We start from the raw sequence: 22,045 nt of genomic DNA on the forward strand, positions 1-22,045 counted from the left end.
GCTTGATACAATTATTTTCACAATAGGAGTCAAAAATTTTTTTATGACGATGATAGTATTCAAAGGATATTTATAATAATTTAGACTACAAACGGTAATACATCTATACTTATAAACGAGAAGACTTCATTGTGTGTGTGACTTTTCTTCCTTTAGCAATAAAGCAATCAGCATGTTTTTGTGTCCTATTGGAACCATGCATAGTCGCATTTGTCATCCATTCTTATGATTATTCAGTTTGTGTTATTTTGAGAGAAAAACGAAACAAAGGTGTCCGGGTATTGTTGCCGTCATCGGACCGACTTTTAAGTCATAGACAAGTTTTCCGGTTTTTAACTTTTAAACACAATTTTAAATTATTTTCGCGTTATTCTGCATGTTTACTATGAATATACACCTATAGGTAGCACGGTAGTATTTGAATTCCAGAATTTAGGTTGCTCTTTTGTGTACCCTACCTAAGTGAATGTATCTGAACAGTGTGATTGGACAAATAATAACTAGTATCAACTGAACATATTTTCGCAAACTGAAGGATGAATCAGGTGTAAAAAATATGAAACAATTTTACATGTTTTACATACAGATGAAAATGAGTTTTTGAGATTTTTTTGAGATTTTGTATTCACTGCACGATAAAGACCTAAAGCACTAGTGGCCTGAGATTTTTAAAAATAGCAAAAAAAGTAAACTGTCAAGGTACACTTTCAAATTTTTTGTTTGAATAGTAAAATGGAAGTTCTTCAGTTAACTGTGAATGTAGAACTTTTGGCAGTGTTAGAAAGTGGTGGAAATTCTAAAAAGACTATCATTATCGCTTATGGGCCAGGAAATACTGTCTTAAATATATAGTCTCTCTATATAATATAGCAGTGATCGCCGTGGATAAGCAACTTCGAATTAAAAGAGGGACGAAAGATACCAAAGGGACAGTCAAACTCATAAATCTAAAACAAACTGACAACGCCATGGCTAAAAATAAAAAAGACAAACAGAAAAACAATAGTACACACGACACAACATAGAAAACTAAAGAATAAACAACACGAACCCCACCAAAAACTAGGGGTGATCTCAGGTGCTCCGGAAGGGTAAGCAGATCCTGCTCCACATGTGGCACCCGTCGTGTTGCTTAAGTGATTACAAATCCGGTAAATAGTCTAATTCGGTAGGTCATATTCATGAAAGGGAAGGGGATTGTAGTTACGACTTAAGGAACATATCCGATATCATTTGTGAAACGGTTATTCCATAACGGTCAACCAACTCGTGATGGCGTCCGTAAAATTTACGAAGGGATGATTTCAACTTCACCATTTGGAACTCTTGGTTTAATAGCTTCCTTGTGAGCAGCAAACCTCTATCAAGAAAATCATGATAGGAAATGCAAGCACGGGAATATCGTATCAATTGGGAGATATATACCCCGTATGCAGGTGCTGCTGGAATGTTGCTACTTAGAAATGGAAAGTTCACAATTGGAAAGCTGAAATCATCTCTTTTGTCGTAAAGTTTTGTTTTCAACCGACCCTCATTGTCAATTTCTAGATGTAAGTCAAGATATGAAGCCGACTTAACTGTATCTGTAGTATCCTTTATCTCTAGTTCGATTGGATAGATGCGTTCCACATAGTCACCAAATTTTGAATTGTTTAGTGAAAGAACATCATCTATATAGCGGAAAGTAGAGTTAAAGGATATTGCTAACTTCTTATCTTTCTTCCTAAGAAGTTCCTGCATGAAGTCAGCCTCATAATAATACAGAAACAAGTCGGCGAGTAGAGGGGCACAGTTTGTTCCCATTGGAATGCCGACAGTCTGTTGAAAAACACGTCCTCCGAACGTAACAAATATGTTGTCAATCAAGAAATCAAGCATCTTGATAATATCAGTTTCAGAGAATTTTTTGTTTGAATCAGAGTGATTCTTTACAAAGTAGGATTTATCCCTCCCTAAGACAAGATACTTGTATCTACGTTGGCCATTCTTTTTTATGAAGCAAAGTAATATCAACTCTTTCAATTTGTCTTTTAGTTTGGAATGTGGAATACTTGTGTACAGGGTAGAAAAGTCAAATGTTTTAATACTGTTACAAGATGAAAGAGAGTTAGATTGTATGTACTCTAAAAGATCTTTTGAATTTTTAAGTATCCACATCTGATTCACGCCACCTCTAGAATAGGCAGTTTCACAATAACTTTGAAGCCCGTCTTTGATTGCTGATAAAATAGATGTTAATAATTTAGAAAGAGGTTTCGTGGAGCACTTGGAAGACCCAGCAATATACCGTTGTTTGTAAGGACACTTATGTAGTTTAGGTATCCAATACAGTGATGGAAGATCCAGTTCTTCATCTTTGGTTGAAATTCCAAAGGAACATAGAACAGACCTGTGATTATCCAGGATTTCCTCTTTGGTAAGTGTCGTGAGGGTATATGTTGAGTTACCAAGTGAATTGTCAATACCTAATTCGTTTATCAAGCAGTTGATGTAGTGACTTTTACACACAAAAACGATGTTATTTGGGGCTTTATCTGCAGGGACAACAACATATTTGTCATGGAGGTCGGATAGGTGTTTTGCAACATTTGGGTCTTTAAAGATTGACGTAGCATGGGCATTGATGGACCCATTCAGTTTCTTAATTCTGATTTGTATCAACGACCTCACTGCCTTAATCCATTCGGAAAGAGTGTCTACGTCTTCCTTCTCGCGCTTAGCCCATTGCCTGGCATAATCCTCGACTGAATCCATCAAAATTTTAAAGTTGTATTTCCAATTGATGGATTTAGGCTCACGATATTTGGGACCTTTCGATAACATATTTCGTAGAGAAGTGTTATTAACAATGTTAAGGTCACCGGTAATAACGTGGCCAGCAGGATTATATGTGAATTTGGAACTAGCACAAGTGCAATCAGGAGGTTTAGACTTGAAGTCATCAATATCGAGATCCTGCAAAACGCGTTTGTAATAGTTAATAGCAAGTACAATGTCAATTTTCATAGTATACAGAAACGCAAAAATCAATAGAACACAACAAAATAGCGGACTTTTGATAAAAAAGGGAGGGTTTAAAATAGTTGTCCTGTCTCCAAGTACCTATGACTTTGAGTTTTGTGATCTTTTCTAAAAATTCTCCAGAAAATATTTTACAAAAATTCATCATTAAACAATTTACATATACTTGTAAACAAGCTCTAAATGCCTGCGATTTTGCGAGTGTGTTCTAGTAATACATTAACAAGAACAGAAACATCAAGCATATTTACAAAGATCACTTTGTTTATATGAAATATTGTTAAAATAGTGTAGTTTACGTCCCTGCTGTTTCTTACACCAACCTATTTTTAATAGATTACATGTTTTGTTCTGAATTGATTATTACAATCCCCATTGAAACTGTCACGTTTTGATATGGAGCGTTTTAGGTTTTTCAGTATGTTATTTCATACACATTCGTATATCTTTTTTTTTATTCGTAGTCACGACAGACGTTAAAAGATAATATTAGAAACTGTTTTATTTCATTGATTATTCGTTGATTCTTTATTTGGTAAGATAAATCAACATAAAAGTATGCTGACAATCAGCTGCAAGCGTGATTAACATATAGCGTCCTAATGAAGTATTTCTTATGAATCATATACATGTATATTATTTATCAATTATGGACTTTTGACAAGGTCATTACGTTATTTATGGACCTATTCAAATTATATTGACCATATAGTGTCAATATAATATAACAGGTCAATAAACAACGTATTATTGTACACGCCCTCCTATTTTAAAATGTTGTATAGCTGGATGAAGTATGAAGATAATTTTTCCAATTGTTATGAATAAATCTCAATGTATGATATTTTTTCTAAATTAGTTAAATATACAGCAAAAAATGTAGTTTTTTTTCTCTAAAATCATGAAATTCTAATTAAAATGAAATATTTACAAAGACCTGTCTAGTTACATTAATGTAACGCATACACAAATCTGCTTTTGTTAATTCTTCTAAAGCACAGAAGTAAGGTATGCTTTTCAAAAGAAAATATAAGTTTAAAAGAAAATGAAATATTCAGCAAATGTCTAAAAAGTTGATATCATTATCTTCAAAAGGAGCAACAACTAAAGGTATCTTCCTTATTTAATATTTGCATTGACAATTGACATGGTACAACATTGCATGTATGCAAATCTATTCCTGAGGTAGAAAAGCCTTAGTATTTCAAAAATTCAAAATTTTTTAAACAGTTAATTTTTCAAATATAACCATCTCAATGATAATTCATGTCAGCTCATAAGTAATTACTACTGGGCTGGTGATACATTAGGAGAATTAAAACTCCACCAGCAGTGGCATCGACCCAGTGGTTGTAAGTAAACTCATCATAGATACCAGAATGTTTCAAATTATATTTGATAAGCTACGTATTTCAAACTGGCATTGTTATGTTTTCAACACATGTGTGAATAATTTGATTGTTAACGCTGCTTATTTAAACGGATTGTAAAAACATGGTAAAAAAGCTGGAGAATGCCCGTTCTGTGTAAATTTCGAATATCATGTACTAGCACAAGTATTTTTTCAGTCACGTTACTTGAACTTTTACACTGTTGTTTGCATTTGAAGCTACAACATGCATTTCAATTTTCAATGGCTTAGAAGGAAAGTATATAGATTACCGAAAAATTTTCGATTTACGAAAACATATATATATTTATCTGAGAATACGATATCGGATGGCAGTATATATATACAATTTCGGAAATTGATTGATTATAAGATCCAGCAGTTTTTCTTAATTTTTTTAGGATACACAAATTACTGGTTGGATTGTATTCATTGTTTCTCGAGGCAGTGTCGAAACGAAAAAGTTACAGAAAGAGAACCACCAGTTATCATTGTTTGTACAGGAATAGATAAAGTAAAGGTAATATTGTTTTAAACTTTCGTTATAATACTTAGGATAACCTTGTTGCTTTGCCAGTATTTTTGTGATTTAACTTTTGACCCAATAACCTATAGTATTAGATGATGCACAATTTTGTAGTTCAGTAAAATATTGAATTTGGCTTAGACTTAATATTCTCTCGAAAATCAACAGAACGATTTAAATAAGCTAGTAAACAATCAACCACACATCTAAAGTTGAAATATTATTTTTGAATAACAGTCAGATTAAGTTTTTTATATACCTTGGAGCTGAAACGTAGCCCCTTCATTATTTATTTGCATAAATCTACCATCAAGTCTAGAAATTTTAGCAGATTGTTTCGGAGCATATATTGCTAACATTATTGCTGATTTCTTGGTTAATGTTTCAAGGTCCAAATCCGGGTTAATATACTGAGAAATGAGAAACTTCTGAACCAAAACGAGAAACTTCTGAACAAAAACAATATCAATGTCCCACATTTCTTGATATTTGGGTAAAGGTAGAACTTCCCTTAGAATGCACTTCATTGTTTTTTTTTTTAATAATTGTGTCTGTCCCACTGCTGGTTGACCATAAATATGAGGCAGAATAGAGGATAATGCAGACGTAAGGAAACTCACTGTTCCCTTAGGAAAACCATTTTGGAACTTGCATTCCACAAAATCTAGAACAGCAGTTCCCGATCCACACATCAGCTATCTCACTTATTAAAGGCCGAATCGTGAGAGTTCCTTTCCCCCAAGAAGTGATTAACAGTTTTTAATCTCCTCTGATATTGACATTGTTTGATATGATCTCCTGGGTCAAGCCACCCGACTATTTTTGTTTTGTTTTGAATCATTGGATGAAGTTCCCCTAGATGCGACTGGGGTAGAAGTGGAAATGTTAGGACCACCAGAATTGGGTATTGGATTGACATTTACTGCAATATTGCGTACAATGGCTGTGTCATCCAATCAGGATTTACCAGAACTACAGTTGTTTTATCTGCTTTGATTTTCTACAAACATTTATCTATCAAGCAGAAAGATGGAAGGCATAAGCCTGGAATTTGCATAAGAATGCAGGAGAACATTGAACGCTAATGTTCCTTGATTATGTATGTTTAAAGTTGAGTGTTGGAACGATCTGCAAAAAGATCTATGTTGCAGACAATTGTCTGTCTCATTAAAGAATTAAAAAATAGAATGAAGTTCCGACTGCTGGAGTCTAAATGATGTCTGGATTCCCAATCTGCAATCAGAGTTTCTCAACCTTTGATGAAATCTGCGTTTAGCATTAATTCTGTCTGGTCTTTTTAGAAAGTCACTGCTATTAACTTCACGGCATTTATATGAAAAAATATTCTGAAAAAAAATTGTAAACAACGACCCCCAATGGAAACTTTGTTCATTACTGTTCCCCGTCCCACTTGCTTGCAAAGATTTTTATGATTGCATATGGTTGGATGGAAATAGGATACATTCCATTCCAATATATTACGTTTGTAACTAGCGTATCAACCCTTTTAATTCATTAGTGCTTTTTGAGACAGGACTAGTTCTGAATTGTAACTGGAAGTCTGATTGAGCTCATGATTTTGTTCTACCCGTCAGTCACATGTGCAATGTCCTTGACCTCATTTTCATGGTTCAGTGAATACTTGAAAAAAAAGTTAAGATTTTTTGTAATGTTAAATTTTCTTTTATAATAAGTAATAGGAGAAGTATATTTTATATGTACGTAACTTGCAAGGTCCCCATGCCTATCACTCAGTTTTCACTTGACTTCGACCTCATTTTATTAATCAGTGAACAAGGTTAAGTTTTGGTGGTCAAGTCCATATCTCAGATACTATGAGCAATAGGTCTAGTATGTTCGGTGTATGGAAAGACTGTAAGATGTACATGTCCAACTGGCAGTTGTCATCTGACCTTGACCTCATTTCCATAGTTCAGTGGTTATAGTTAAGTTCTTGAGTTTTGGTCTTTTTTTTCTTATACCCTATGCAATAGGTCAAAAAATGTTGGTGTAAGGAAACATTTTATAATCTAAGTGTACGTCTTGCAGGTTTTATTTGACCTTGACCTAATTTTCACGGTTCATTGCTCAGTGTTAAGATTTTGTGTTTTGATTTGTTTTTCTTAAACGATAAGCAATAGGTAAACTATATTTGTTACGATTGACTCTTCGTCTTTTCATGTATGGAAGAATTGTTAGCTGAACATGTCTAGTGTTTAGTTTTCTTGGTTAATGTTAAGTTTATGGGACAGTTGTTATAAAGCTTTATATATTTAGGAATATCAACAGAATATCAACGATAAGAAAAGAAGGCGAGACACTTCAGTGTGTGCACTCTTATTATCCTAAATATGGAGTAGTTGAATAAGTCATGTTTTCATATCGTCTCAAGATATGCGTTTTATATATTTTTGCATACATGGCCATGTAACGGATAATAATATGTTATATATTTTTATTCCTCGTGGTTACTGAAAAGACCGACAACAAACCCCATCTTTTTATAATTTCATTAATGCATTTTATATTTCAGGATTTGCATGACGAGATAAAGTGCTTCAAACGTCATTTGATAGATAATATATCTGCTGACTCCAAACGGTACCATATAAGAGACATTATCTACCTCTCCAACATTAATAAAGAGGAAGATAATTTTGACGATCTTCGTTCAAAAATATGGAGTACTGCCAAAAAGATGTCATCTTGGAACGACGAACTGCCATTACCATGGATTCATCTTGAAAAACAATTACAAGCTAAAAGCGAGAAGAATAGTATAATTTCTTTTGAAAAAGTTATGGAAATTGGTCGTGAAAGTATTTTCCCAGTTACCATAAAGGATGATGTAATGTCATTTCTACGAGTTCATCATGAAATGGGAAGCATTATTTTCTTCGATAAACTGCAAGAGTATATCATTTTGAAGCCAGTGTGGTTAGTTGACGCATTTAGCTGTCTAGTATCTCCATCTGAATTCCAAAAACATCATCTTGGCATGGATAATTTGAACGAAATAGCAGATACAGGCGAAATCAAGATTGATTATATAAAACAGATGTTTACAAAGGTACCTGAACTTAACTTTCTCGAGCATAAGGATCATCTCCTTAAAGTTATGGAAGAATTTGATATCATTGTGAAGCCAAAGTCTAGACAACCTCTTCCGATCCAGCAAAACTATTACATCCCCTGCTTAATCAAGTATGGAACATTTGCAACAGTGAGTGATATATTTGGCATCAATTTGGATAAATGTCGTAGAACATCGTGGGTGTGCCTGGAATTTGATTTCTTACCACCGGCATTTTTTAATCATATTTTGATTCATTTAATGAGAATTTACCATGTGAGTGAAGTTGAAGTGAAATCCCGGCTAGCCTTGTATAGAAGTTTGGGTGTTTTAGATTTAAACAATTCAGGAACGTCAAAACTTGTACTTTGTACCTCAGAGAACACAATAGCTTTTCAAATATGGCAATGGTTTGAAGATAAATTGCAATTTATCAACATTCGAACAAAAATAGAAGGAATAGTTTATGACGTAATTAAGAGGTATCAAATGAATATCAAATTCGATGTCAAATATAAATGCAGAACTGGAACATATTCAAAAAGAACAGGTAGAAAAAGTTACAGTGAGTTAAAACAGCTCAAAACATACTATTGCTTGGAACACACAGAACAGCATGACGCAAAAGAAACTATTAGTGTATGGCAAGAAGAGATGGCAAAGGTAAATATATTATTATTGAACAAACATAAAGGGATAATTTGGATATGGATATTATTTTTCAAAAGTCAATTCTCTCCTGGAAAACTTTTATGCTCATAAACATTAAGTGTAAGTTTGATATCCTGTTATCACAAGCTCTATTGGGGTGATTTTGTTACTTACACCGGCTAGCAAAGTGAATGTAAGGGTGTGTTAATTCTCCACAATAACACATTATAATTACTCGTTTTCCCCTTGCGTCCCGCCGTATAGAAAATTGTGATGGTAAACACGTCAATATTTTATAGTTTGCTCATGTTGCGGTCTTTTACATAGGTATATGTGGTCTAGGTTTTGCTTACTGTTGAAACCATTCGATTACTTATTTTTGCTCAAATCCATGCCATATGGTGCAAAGCTGTCATATACGGCAAGAGTATCTGTCGTCGAATTGTCTGGACAATGATAGATCCATGAAATACTCGCTCGGATAAATAAAATTAAAAACTCTTTATCCTTGTAATTTTTCTTTATTGTAAAATACTACATGTATATACATTAACGCTACAATTCTACAACTCTCGGTTTTTTGGCTGCACGTGATGTTTTTACTTATCAAATCATGGATATTCAATAGCTATGTAATGGTGTCAAAATCGTACAGAACTATGATTTCATTTACAGTATTAAAAAGATAAATATAACATCGATCGCCACCCTCAAGTTAGAAATTTCAAAAAAAAAAGAAATGGTAAATGAAATCTGTTTATTTAAAACAAAATATGAACAGAAAAAGATCTGATATAATGTATAAAGCAAATAACTTGTACATATACACACATTAAATTAATGGGGAATGTGTCCATAGTAACATATGATGCCCATTTTCATTCTCGTCCAAGTACTTAATAAAATGCTATAACAATTCATTTTATGTAGCAAATATAAAGTAATTGGGAAGAATAAATCAGACAATTTAACTATGCTTACTCTTGTCTTGGATCGTCTGCGTTTTGAATCCGATGATATTTTAAGGGAAATGCAACAGTGTCACTAATCGAAAGTCGTATTCGAAAAGGTGGTGAATTATTTCTGATTCAAGACTTCAAGACGTTACAAAACATTGCACATCATTTAACCTTTTTATTGTATGATTACACAAATGTTATATGTATAACATTACCCCCAAAGTAAAGTAATGGCGTTAGAAAATTGAAACCAGAAGTAAACGTCTCGTATTAGCCCATGGGCCAATACAGCTTATATCCGTATTGGCCCTGTTTTTTCGTATTGGCCATGTTCGAAAAGCAATATGAACTCTTGATTTATATCGACAGTGGAACGTTATCAGTATTGTACATGCCGATTTATCCGTAGGGCTGATTTGCTCGTATCATTTAATAAAATGAGGGATATTTCGCTAGGTGTAGAACGTTACACCCGGTAGCATGCGAAAATAATATTCCTTTGAATTTGACAGTTGCAGTTAATTAATCCTACATTTTATTGCAGTAACAAATTTCTTGGTCAGAAACACATTTCCTGGGTATTTCAAAGCACCATTATTTTTATTTTAGGTTTCTATAGAATATTTTAGAAACTTGGAGTTACGTGGTTACTAAAGCTTGTATACATGTTAAATAAGGAGGAAAATTTGATTGGTTTATTTCCAGTCATGGTTATTTTCTAAGATGCAATAAAATGTTATACAAAATATTTTTCTATAGTACTGGACAGGATAAAACTTCAGTCATGTCAAGTGTTACTTTATTTGGAACTGTTACAAAGGTAAATTTTGCAAAACATTTTGAAAAGTGCAAATTTAACAAAGACTAGTAGGGAAAATCAATGGTGATCTTACACCTAATTTGGGAAGCTGTACATGCACCTTTGACCTTGTTAGTACTCTCGTGTATTAAATGTCTTGCTGTTTAAGTGAAATGTTACAAAAAATTATTTTGAGTGGAATGAGACTCTAAAACACATTTTATGAGAAAATGTCCTTGAAATAGGATTCTGTTATGAATGTTAGTTGAAAAACAAGCCATACTTAATACTTTTAGGAGCTTTTTCTCATTATTTTTCATATTTTGCTTTGATTGAATATTTTGCCGAGAAAACGTTTAATAAATATTTAGTTATAAGTAATTGAAATTATTTTTTAAAGCAGTAACAACAATTTATTCACTAATACAGAAACTGTAAATGTCCATCTCTGGAACGCGGTGTATATTTAAGTTTTGCATTAGGACTTATTAAAACTTCCTTTGCGACAGTCAACCTTTAAATGGATTGATCATTCTGTTTGAATACTTCAATTAAGCATTTCTTATGACATCTAAAATTTGTCACAAATGAGTGAAAATTACCCTGTCATTTTTATAAATTGGCCTAAAAAGTTGAAATTTTGAGAAAATTATAGATATAAACGGACAAACAGATACATTATAAAGAAGACAAAGAGGTCAATTAATGGTATTTATCATCCTTAAGTCATCTTATGCATCATTTCAACGGTTTGTAGGCAGATGAGATAAATGTTTGATTATTTAACACTGGACACTTTAAATTTGCAAAACACTCATTTGCAAATCCGCCGCCGCCTCAAATAAGAGCTACAGTGTCGTGTATATAACCAAAATGTGCAGAATTACATGGGATTCAATAATTTCATTAGTTTTCTACTGTTACTATTATATTTATTTTGCTATTTGATTTATAAAAACATGGGATTTTCAATATCCCATGGGACAGGGCAAAATCCCATGGGATTTACCATTATCCCATGGGATTTTGGTTAAATCCCATGGGATTTTTTTTTGGTCCCATGGGATAATTGTAGTCCCATGGGATATTTGTTGTCCCATGGGACAAAAAAAATCCCATGGGATTATTATTATCCCATGGGATTTTTAATATCCCATGGGACAAAATAAAATCCTATGGGATTCAAATTATAAATATATAGATATAAATATACAGTATGTGTATGTTGCAATGAATGCTGTTTGGTAGTAAAAAGTTTTAAATGTATACAAGTTTTTTTATATTTTATTAAATTTTTTTTCATTTTGTCACAAACATGTTTTTTATTTTTTAATATGACAATAAAGATTATAATTCTGATTTTGGAATGTATAATAAAATTTAAGGTCAAAGAGTAAAGTTCTTTCACTGAAACAAAATGATGACATGTTTAAATAAATGAAAAAATATTGTTTTGAAATCTTTGTCTTGTTTATTTTATAATGAAAAATAGAACTGAAAAAAATATTTCATATTCTGACTGAATAGTTTACTCTTTTCATGAAGTAAGGTTTTCTTTGTTATATAGTTTCATTGCAATACATGATTGAATATGCAAACAATTTGAATTATATACCTTTGTGGTGTACATAATATTATGCTTATATTTGCAAATTTATAATTTAAACACTTTTTGTGTTAAAGTTTAAGTTTTCTTTTTCGCTGCTTGCTATGTACAATTATTCAGTCCACTATATAAGAGTCAAGTCAATAAATTATTTCATCCACTAGAATATTCCTGCAATTCTAAGACAAAACATTTTTCAATCTGTTCTTCAAAGATCCTCCTCGGTACATCTTTATTGGATGGAGCGATTCAAATGAGAAGATAAAGCAGGTTTATTTGGACAACAACATACTAATATTTTTTTCATTCGTTCCTTCTTTCAATTGATAATTACATTGTTGCATTTACATGATCAAGTTCTTGAGCATCTATGATCGTGATGATATGACTCCTTTTTGTTTATAGTCATTATGTTGAAATTTCCTTTTTCTATTAAATGTAGAAAAAAACATTCCATTTCAAATTAATATAAAAAAAGTCGCACTGTTGAGAAAAATATCATCTTCCAAGTTTTCTGTTCAGTATTGATCTGTTGAATGATGACCATGAAAACCGAGATGTCTGACCTACAAATACACAAAACTCAAAAATTATCAGTGAAGAGAAATACAGCAATAAAATGACTATTTTATCATGTTTATGAACATTTTAATAAACTTTCATTTAAATATCTATTGTTAGTACTCTTATTTCAGTGCTTTGTGTCTATTATTTACATATTACTGGTTATTGTTTGGTTCCTTGTTGCAGTCTTTTGAGTTAAGCCCATTGCAACAAATTTTTACAATTTGTTCAAATGTTGTGCTGTTATTAAAACCACTGTCCGGTATAGCGTTTGCTCATTGTCAAAGGCTGTACAGTGAACTATTTTTGTTAAATTAAGGGGGCTCACAGGTTTCAATCAATTTTTTTTCTTAATACATGTAATATAGGGTTACGCTATATTTTTTCTATAAATGAACTTTATCTTATACTTTATAGAAAAATAGAAAAATTAAATTAAAACTAGAGGCTCTAAAGAGCCTGTGTCGCTCACCTTGGTCTATGTGCATATTAAACAAAGGACACAAATGGATTCATGACAAAATTGTATTTTGGTGATGGTGATGTGTTTGAAGTTCTTATTTTACTGAACAATTTTGCTTCTTACAATTATATCTATAATGAACTTTGCCCATTAGTAACAGAGAACTATATTTGGTAAAAATTTACATAAATTTACCAAATTTATGAAAATTGTTAAAAATTGACTATAAAGGGCAATAACTCCTTAAGGGGTCAATTGACCATTTAGGTCATGTTGACTTATTTGTAGATCTTACTTATTTGTAGATTTTACAGTTTATCGCTATCTATAATAGTATTCAAGATAACCAAAAACGGCAAAATTTCTTTAAAAATTACCAATTGGAGGGCAGCAACCCAACAACCTGTTGTCCAATTCATCTGAAAAATTCAGGGCAGATAGATATTGACTTGATTAACAATTTTACTTCTTGTCAGATTTGCTCTAAATGCTTTGGTTTCATAGTTATAAGCCAAAAACTGCATTTTACCCTTATGTTTATTTTTAGCCGTGGCCGGCCATCTTGGTTGGTTAACCAGGTCACGCCACACATTTTTTAAACAAGATACCCCAAAGATGATTGTGGCCAAGTTTGGATTAATTTGGCCCAGTAGTTTCAGAGGAGAAGATTTTTGTAAAAGATTACTTTAATTTACGAAAAATGGTTAAAAATTGAGTATAAAGGGCAATAACTCCTAAACGGGTCAACTGACCATTTTTGTCATGTTGACTTATTTATAGATCTTACTTTGCTGAACATTATTGCTGTTTACAGTTTATCTCTATCTATAATAATATTCAAGATAATAACCAAAAACAGCAAAATTTCCTCAAAATTACCAATTCAGGGGCAGCAACCCAACAACCGATTTACCGATTCATCTGAAAATTTCAGGGCAGATAGATCTTGACCTGATAAACATTTTTACCCATGTCAGATTTGCTCTAAATGCTTTGGTTCTTGAGTTATAAGCCAAAAACTGCATTTTACCCCTATGTTCTATTTTTAGCTGAGGCGGCCATCTTGGTTGGTTGACCGGGTCACGCCACACATTTTTTTAACTAGATACCCCAATGATGATTGTGGTCAAGTTTGGTTCAATTTGGCCCAGTAGTTTCAGAGGAGAAGATTTTTGTAAAAGTTAACGACGACGACGGACGATGCCGGACGCCGGACGATGCCGGACGCCGGACGCCAAGTGATGAGAAAAGCTCACTTGGCCCTTTGGGCCAGGTGAGCTAAAAATGGGGACACCATTCAATCACACTCACAATCCGCCTTTGAAAGAAGCATATATATACATTTTTGTAAATGTACTTTTTTTTCTGTTTAACTAATAGGAGAAATAGAGGTAATTTTGAAATGAAAAAAGAACTTAATTACAGAAATCGCTTAAATTTTACAATAGTTTAGTTCAGGTAAAGTTAGTTGAAAATGATAATAAAAAATATAGGTCACTGATGAGCTAAAAAAGATATTACAATTTTCATGCCAAAAAATGGCATTTCTGCACCAAAGGGAGATAATTTGGAGCTTTTTCAATGATATATACATTTTAAAAGTTGTCTGGGGCCAAAACGAATTGATTTTTTAGAATGATTTCTGTACCATATGAAAAAGTAAAAACTAATAAAGATATAAATAAAATTAGTTATGAAAAAAAAATATTTAATATTTTTCTGAAATTTTTATACCCTCAAGCCTCCTTAAACATTGTTAAATGTCATTTTATCTCTATGGGAGAAAAGTCTTATTTGAAATCATACTGCTTCTTATTTTTATATCAACCCAGCCATATAATGCCTGTCCAATATCAGGAGCTTGTACATAGTTCAGTGGTTGATGTTGGTTCATATATGTCATTTTTGTTTTTCATAATATTTTGTTTTTTTATAAATTAGTCTGGTATATTTGAAGTTTGAATTGATGCTTTGTTTCAAATTTTGTTAGCGTTGTCTTTTATAGATTACTATATCATGTATAGGGTATGAGTTTTTTCATTACTAACAGGTCATCATTGGCCTCTAATAAGTAATTACAATGCTTACATCCACTTAATTGAACTCTGATGGATAGTTTTCTCATTTATCGTACCACATCTTATTTTAATAAATATTTAATCATTACTCAAGGGCTAAAACTTTTTTCAACAGTGGACTTACCATTTAGGCTTTGTTGACCTTTGTAAATCTATTTTTGTTGATAATTTCTTCTGTTTATAGTTTCCCTTTTATATCTTTAATATTCTTGCCCTACACATAAAAGGGTAAACAATATCATTTAATGACAAAAATAACGACTAATACATAAAAAGTAGGCAACTGAAAATTTTGCCTCATTTGTATATAACTTTGACTTGATTCTCATTCTTGCTGTTTAATATTATCATTGTTTTATGAAAATGAGGTCTTAGTAAAATTAACCTTGGCAAACAGATATCTTCTCTTTTTATATGACACCTTGCATTCATTTCGTACAACAAGTAGACCTATGCTTATAATATCTGATAAAATGACAAAACCAAGAAAAAATCCCTGTGGTAAGACAAAATGTGCCATAATATTAGTCCAAATGATAATAAAGTCTTGCATGGCTATTCTGTTCTGTTCTGGTTTAGAAAATCCCTCCTTCAAAGGAGCACTTTGCACAATGATGAATAAATGTTTATATATATATATACCTAAAAAGACATACTAGGTACGCCTCGTGAGATAAGTGTTGGTTACTGTCAAAGACCCTTACGCTTGCTTGGCGGAAGGTTTTTAATTATGAAGACGAGTTCGTACTCCATGAAGAGCAAAGCAAAGCTTCCTTGTTATGTATTCTACAGTGTAGCAGGCATCCATGCATTTACATTTGCAACCACAAGCACATATAAAGCTACTAGGGTCCAATATAAAGTTAGTGTCTAGCTATTTCGAATTTTTTCTTGGACGCCGTCATAGTAAAAAAAAATCCTTTCAAGGTGTAATAATTGTTTGTATTACAAAAAGAAGAAACCTAAATCTTACTTGTTAGTTGTTATGGGCTAACAAAAAAGATTTATTTAAAGTTGGTTATACATACAATACAACATAAGCTCTAGAGCTTTTATCCAACATATATATGACAAGCACAATACATAAAACATTAAGTTCATCACTGAGATAGTAGTCTCAGATAGAGGAAGACAGGGTCAACCAAACCCCTATTCAATCTGAATGTAGGACAGAAAGTCACAGGACAAAAAGTCACGGTCAACAAGTCACAGACAAAAAGTCACAATTCAGAAAACACTTTTTTTTGTATTTTTCTTGAAGTTTTATTTAAGAAGCAACTTAGTAATTAAAATGTATTCAATAAATATCAATAATAATCAAATAATTGTTATGAAAACAAGATTTCAAAGTGGCTTGGTACTTAAATGGCTTCAATTTGCCAATAAATATGGCCCCATAAATATATCCTTTTCAAGATTAAAATCTAATACATTTCCATTTATCGTGTTTATCAAGCTCTATGAGCAATTTCCTTAAATTAAAAATGAATATATGTAATAAAAAGAAAATATTTCAAGATCTTTTTCATATATATTCAAACCAATTGTCAACAATTTGTTTGTGACTTTTTGTCCTATCAAATTTGTGACTTCATGATCCTTCATGTCCTGTGACTTTTTGTCCTGCGACTTTCTGTCCGTTTACCTTCCATCTAAATCAGTAAACTGAATAATTGTTTTTTGCAGTAGTCCGGGTAACGAGTCGATATCTGTTATCAATCATGCAAATTGCGAGTCAACACTTACACACCTTTTTTCAGAATGTCAGCTAAAAACAAAGAATCACTCGTGATAGGGGAGTGTAACCGATGAATTGATCCTGAATCAGATAAGATTTTCCAAGTATTACGGAGTCGGAGAACCTCTTTATTTGATCACACTCACCGGGAGATTTAATAATGAGGCTACTAAAAACATTTCATTTTCCCATGTTCGCTGTTTTTCGCTATAATTATTTAAAACTGAATAAAGTTATTTAAAAAATACATTAATTTGTGTTTTTTACTGCTACAATTTATTTGAATAAAATCACGTGAAAAAAAATGCTAATTACGAACCAGTTGCTGAGCAGAGAATCATTTTAAGCCAGGAACAGTATATACTAACTGTAAGAATAGAAATTCCCCGTAAAAAGGCAGTCAAATCGTAACAGAACTGTAACTTAATGATACATGTATATCAAGTTCCAACACCTCACCCAGCACCCTGGCCCAGCACACTGAGTTAGCAAACTGGTGTGAGTCAGTCTTATAATATAAAACTGCGTAGGTTCATATCGTTAGATTTATCGTTTGTTTGGATATTTTTAGGATCGTTGTAAAATTACATATCTTGAACTTTGTTAAAATACTATTTTAAATAGTTCAATTCGTTATATTTCATAATTTTGTCAAAGTGCACTTTTTAAAGTTTTAAATTTTAAAGATATAAAAATGAATATATATATATATATATATATATATATATATATATATATATATATATATATATATATATATATATATATATATTCCATTTTGATTTGAGGGAAATCTGTTTGAACTGTAATGACATGGTCAGTCAACTGATTTGTTGCAAAGCTGATTACAGGTAATTATAACATACAGCAATTTTCCATTACGACAGTGCGTGTACTCTCCGGTGTGTATAACGTAAAGTTTCTAGAGAACATCCTGTCTACGTGTAATACAGATTGATGACATTAAACAAAATTTCTTTTGTTAAATGTGCTTACTCAATAGGTATCTGTGTCTATTCCCTATTTCAACACCACAAATTTTTCGAAGAAAAAAAATCAAACCATCAATTATATGAAATAAAGAAGAAAAGTAGCTAATACCAACTTCAGTAACTAGTAACTGCGCATTGAGTAATCATAATTTCAATATTGCATGAATCAACAAATGGAAGTTTTTAACGACCTTGATGGCTATACAGCCCTTGAACGGTCGGTAATGAACCAACCCTTGACAAAACGTATACATGTAGGCCTATGTAAAAGTGTTTAAAAAGACCAATTCCTATTGGTTATATTTCACACTAGGACCTTAGATAACTAGAACTAAGCAGTGGTTGATCCAGAAATTTTCATAAGTGGGGACCCATTGACTGCCTAAGAGGAGGTCCCTGCCAGTCATGCTTCCGTGATTCTCTATATAATCTCCCATTTTCCAAGATTAGTGTGTGGGGGTGGGGCTGGAAAAAACCTAAATCCGCCTCTGCTAATTGGGAAGTCATTTTGTCTGATACACACATATAAATACCTATAATGTACAAAATGCTTCAAATATATGCATAAATAATAATGGTACGTCTAAAAACCGTTAAGGATCTCCTCGGTGCACGCAAGACATAAAAAGTCACTTAGGACATGTATTTTTAGTGTTGAGGGTATCATGTTTATTGGACGACCACACTATATTCTATCATGATGCTGCTTTGTTTGGATTTTTTCGAATAAATTTTGCTCGAAACGCTGTAGATGTCGTCTTAAATTCTACTAGATGTTTCTCAAACTATTGAGTTATTATGACAAAACTTGACAGGAATACTAAAATAACCAGAAATAAAAAGGAAAATAGTCACATTAAGTTTATTCCACAAAAAATCTTCTTAAGGTGTACTACTACCAAAGCATGCATGGTACTGTACGTCACATCTGGTTGCATACGAAAAAAGGCCGAAAATGATATTCCATTGACTCTGACAGTTGTAGGTAATTAATCCTACATTTTACTGCAGTAAAACATTTCTAGATCATAAACACATATCTTGGGTATTTCAAAGCACTCTTGTTTTTATTTTGGGTTTCTATAGAATATTTTAGAAACTTAAGATTAAATGGTAATTTGACAGACGATAGTGTAGACCATTACAATATTTTGGTAGGGGATTTTAACTGTACTCTCATAGTTGTGATGACATTAGTACAAAGGAATTACTTTTTTTATTGTCACAATATGATCTAACAGATATTTGGAGAAACATATATCCATAAGATAAACGGTTTCAGAGAGGAAATTCTAAGTCTAGAATCGATTATATCTTTTGTGATAAAAATCTTTCAAATAAAGTTTACAATGTTGGTATCGCACATTGTCCTTTTAACGATCGTTCAAATTAAAACTTATCAAAATACAAAGAGGTCCGGGTATATGGATAATGAATATAAATACTATCAAAAGTGAGGAATTTAAGAATGCATTTTAAATTTGGTGGGAAACCTGGAAAAATGAAGAAAACAGGGGTCTGTTGTTCAACTTGTCGTTAGTGCTAACGTGTCGTTAATATTTCTTAATCATTCGATTAAAATTAATCGCTGTTCAACTTGTCGTTAATTTTAACGCTGCGTTAAAAAGGCTAAAACTGTCGTTAAACTTAATCCACCTCTTTGAGGTGTATTAAATTTTAATCATATGATTAAAGCATCCAAGATGGCTGCTGTACCAATGCAAAAATGAGCTTATCCTCGAAATATGAGATGTTTAAGATATTATATTTAGCTCCTGGAAAGAGATTTCAGCCATGAAAGAGCTTTAATATTTGAAAGAATCACAATATATTATTTGTTAGGAGTTGAGTTGAAACATAAATTAAATTGGAAAGAGATTTGACGAGATGGGGCGAAGGATCGGACGCACTCATTCATTGGTCATTTGATAACAGAATGAAACTGCACATTTCGGCAGATTTTCGTTTGTATTTTACCGCTCAGTGACGTAGTCCGAGATTACTCTGACGTCCAACGGCTGTTTTGTCAGAGCTCGTCCCATATCAAAAAGTGGATATTTATCAACGGAGATTTGAGCGAGGATTTCTTGACATGTAGCGGATAAAAAACTCAGGGTTAGAATTCCTAGAACAGACAAGTCGTACAGTGACAAATATTTCATGTATATTTTGAACACGGAGAGGGTGCCCCTGACGTATCATTGTCATTTTGTTTAGTTTTATTTGTTAACTTATCTGATTTCGGACTCGGACATCTTTTAAGCTGAGTTTTACTATGCGTAATTTATGTTGTTCTTTATTCTACGCATTGGCTAGAGCCGGGTACAGGGGGAGGGTTGAGATATCTCAAAACTTATTTAACCCCAACGCATTTTTGCGCTTGTTTCAAGTTAGGAGCCTCTGGCCTTTGTTAATATTGAATGTTTTATATTGGGGGGGAGGTCCCCTGTCCGTTCATCTTTCCGTCCGTCCGTCTTTCCGTTCCATTATGGGTATATAGTTATTCCACATGAATCCTCATACAGTTTGAATCCTAGGAAGTTTTTACTTGGCTGTCTGTTTGTACATATATCGAAGCTGTGCATGTGGTCAGGGTTTTGATTTTTTTTACTATTTACTCTTTTTGGAGATAGTTGAACTTGTCATTATTGGAGTATATGCTTAAATAAAAAAATCCATTTCATTTCCGGATGGATAACTCCTCTCACAGTTTGAATGCTAGGAAGTCGTCACTTTTATGACTTTTTAAACATATATACTGAAGGTGTGCATGTGGAATAGTAGATAATAAGGACATACTATATAGAGGTGCATATCGACAATACATTATGATTCAGGTTATTTTCTAGGAGTTACGCCCCTTTGAACTTATTTGCCTCAATATACTACTGCAACAGTTTGTCACCAACAACAGAATTTCATGAAATTAGAAAATAGATTATAAGGACATACTATGTCGATGTGCATATTGACAGGAAATTACGATTTATGTTTTTTCTTATGTACAATATTTAAGGTGTTTTAATTTAAAATAAAATTTACATGTGCGGGGGCACAACAATATTTCAAATAAAGTCTTATATTTACTTCTTTATAATACAGTTACCTCAGAATGGAGTGTGTGTGTGTGTGTGTGGGGGGGGGGGGGGGGAGGGAGCATCATTTTATCTAGATTAATTTTTATATCATTTATGACTCATTTATAAGTTTAGTATGACGTCTATTTTCAATGGACTAGCAAACAATTTTATTTAGGGTTCAGCTGAATCCCGCCTCCGGCTGCTGGATTTTCTCGCTGCGTTGAAGACCCGTCATTGGTGGCCTTCAGCTGTTTTATGTTTTTCGGACAGCCGGGTCAGGTTGTTCTCTCTTTGACATTTTCCCCATTTCCATTCTCAATTTTATTAATCAGTCTGAGACAAACAAACGATGTAGTGACATTGTGATCTCATGTGTTTGATATTATTATTTGCTGTTTTTTTTTCGTATTTTTCTGCTGAAATTTGAACACGTTGAATAAATATAGGAGAGGTGTTTATAACTTTTGAAGGGTTTACAAGAATATATTGTTATTTTAGAGTAGATATGAATTTGCTGAACGTCTACTTGCAAACACTTCATGCATACATATAATCGACAACAATAAAGAGAATGTATTTCAAACAAGAAGCTGCACTTTTTGCCGAAAAAAAATAGAAACATAGACATAATCCATAGTTATTTTATTCATAGTAAGCAGACATCTTTGTTGGTTAGTTGTTGTACAATCTCATCCAAAGGTATAAGAGACCACACAAAAGGGACCAAATAAGCATCTGCTCCTTGTATGCAATCGGCTATTTGCATGTGCCTGTAATTCAGTGGTTTTCGTTTGTTGCTATATGAATTACAACTTTGACGGACTATGCACTTACACAATTGAATATTTATAATTGTCCATCTGTATCTCCTTATGTCGTAGTTACTACAATCGATCTCAGTTCTGTTATATTGCGATCTACACCATCCGTAAAAATTATCTTAAATGTTAACTTGGCATGCCATACTTGATGAAATGCGGACGTGAAAGAAAGCACTCTTTGTCTACACGACAAAGGAGATTTTATTCCCAATGATTTTGTAATTTTGCATGTGAAGAAAGTTCTACTAAATCAACAACATAACGGACAGGTTTTTAAAGGAATC

The 22,045-nt window shown here is 32.6% G+C and overlaps 1 long non-coding RNA gene across 3 annotated transcripts; it reads right to left on the reverse strand.

Annotated features, from left to right (window-relative positions):
- Positions 1–12,257: 12,257 nt before the first annotated feature.
- LOC143056927 (uncharacterized) lies at positions 12,258–16,931 on the reverse strand. 3 transcript variants are annotated; one of them, XR_012972566.1, is made up of 3 exons: positions 16,881–16,931; positions 15,255–15,344; positions 12,258–12,591 (listed from the first exon to the last, which is right to left on the reverse strand). It is a non-coding gene; the product is annotated as an uncharacterized LOC143056927 (long non-coding RNA). The 3 variants fall into 3 exon arrangements; XR_012972567.1 differs by having other exon boundaries at positions 16,877–16,915; XR_012972565.1 differs by lacking the exon at positions 16,881–16,931 and adding an exon at positions 16,776–16,845 and having other exon boundaries at positions 12,259–12,591.
- Positions 16,932–22,045: the final 5,114 nt, after the last annotated feature.

The sequence above is a fragment of the Mytilus galloprovincialis genome, chromosome 13 (assembly GCF_965363235.1).
Source record: "Mytilus galloprovincialis chromosome 13, xbMytGall1.hap1.1, whole genome shotgun sequence".
Lineage (NCBI taxonomy): Eukaryota > Metazoa > Mollusca > Bivalvia > Mytilida > Mytilidae > Mytilus > Mytilus galloprovincialis.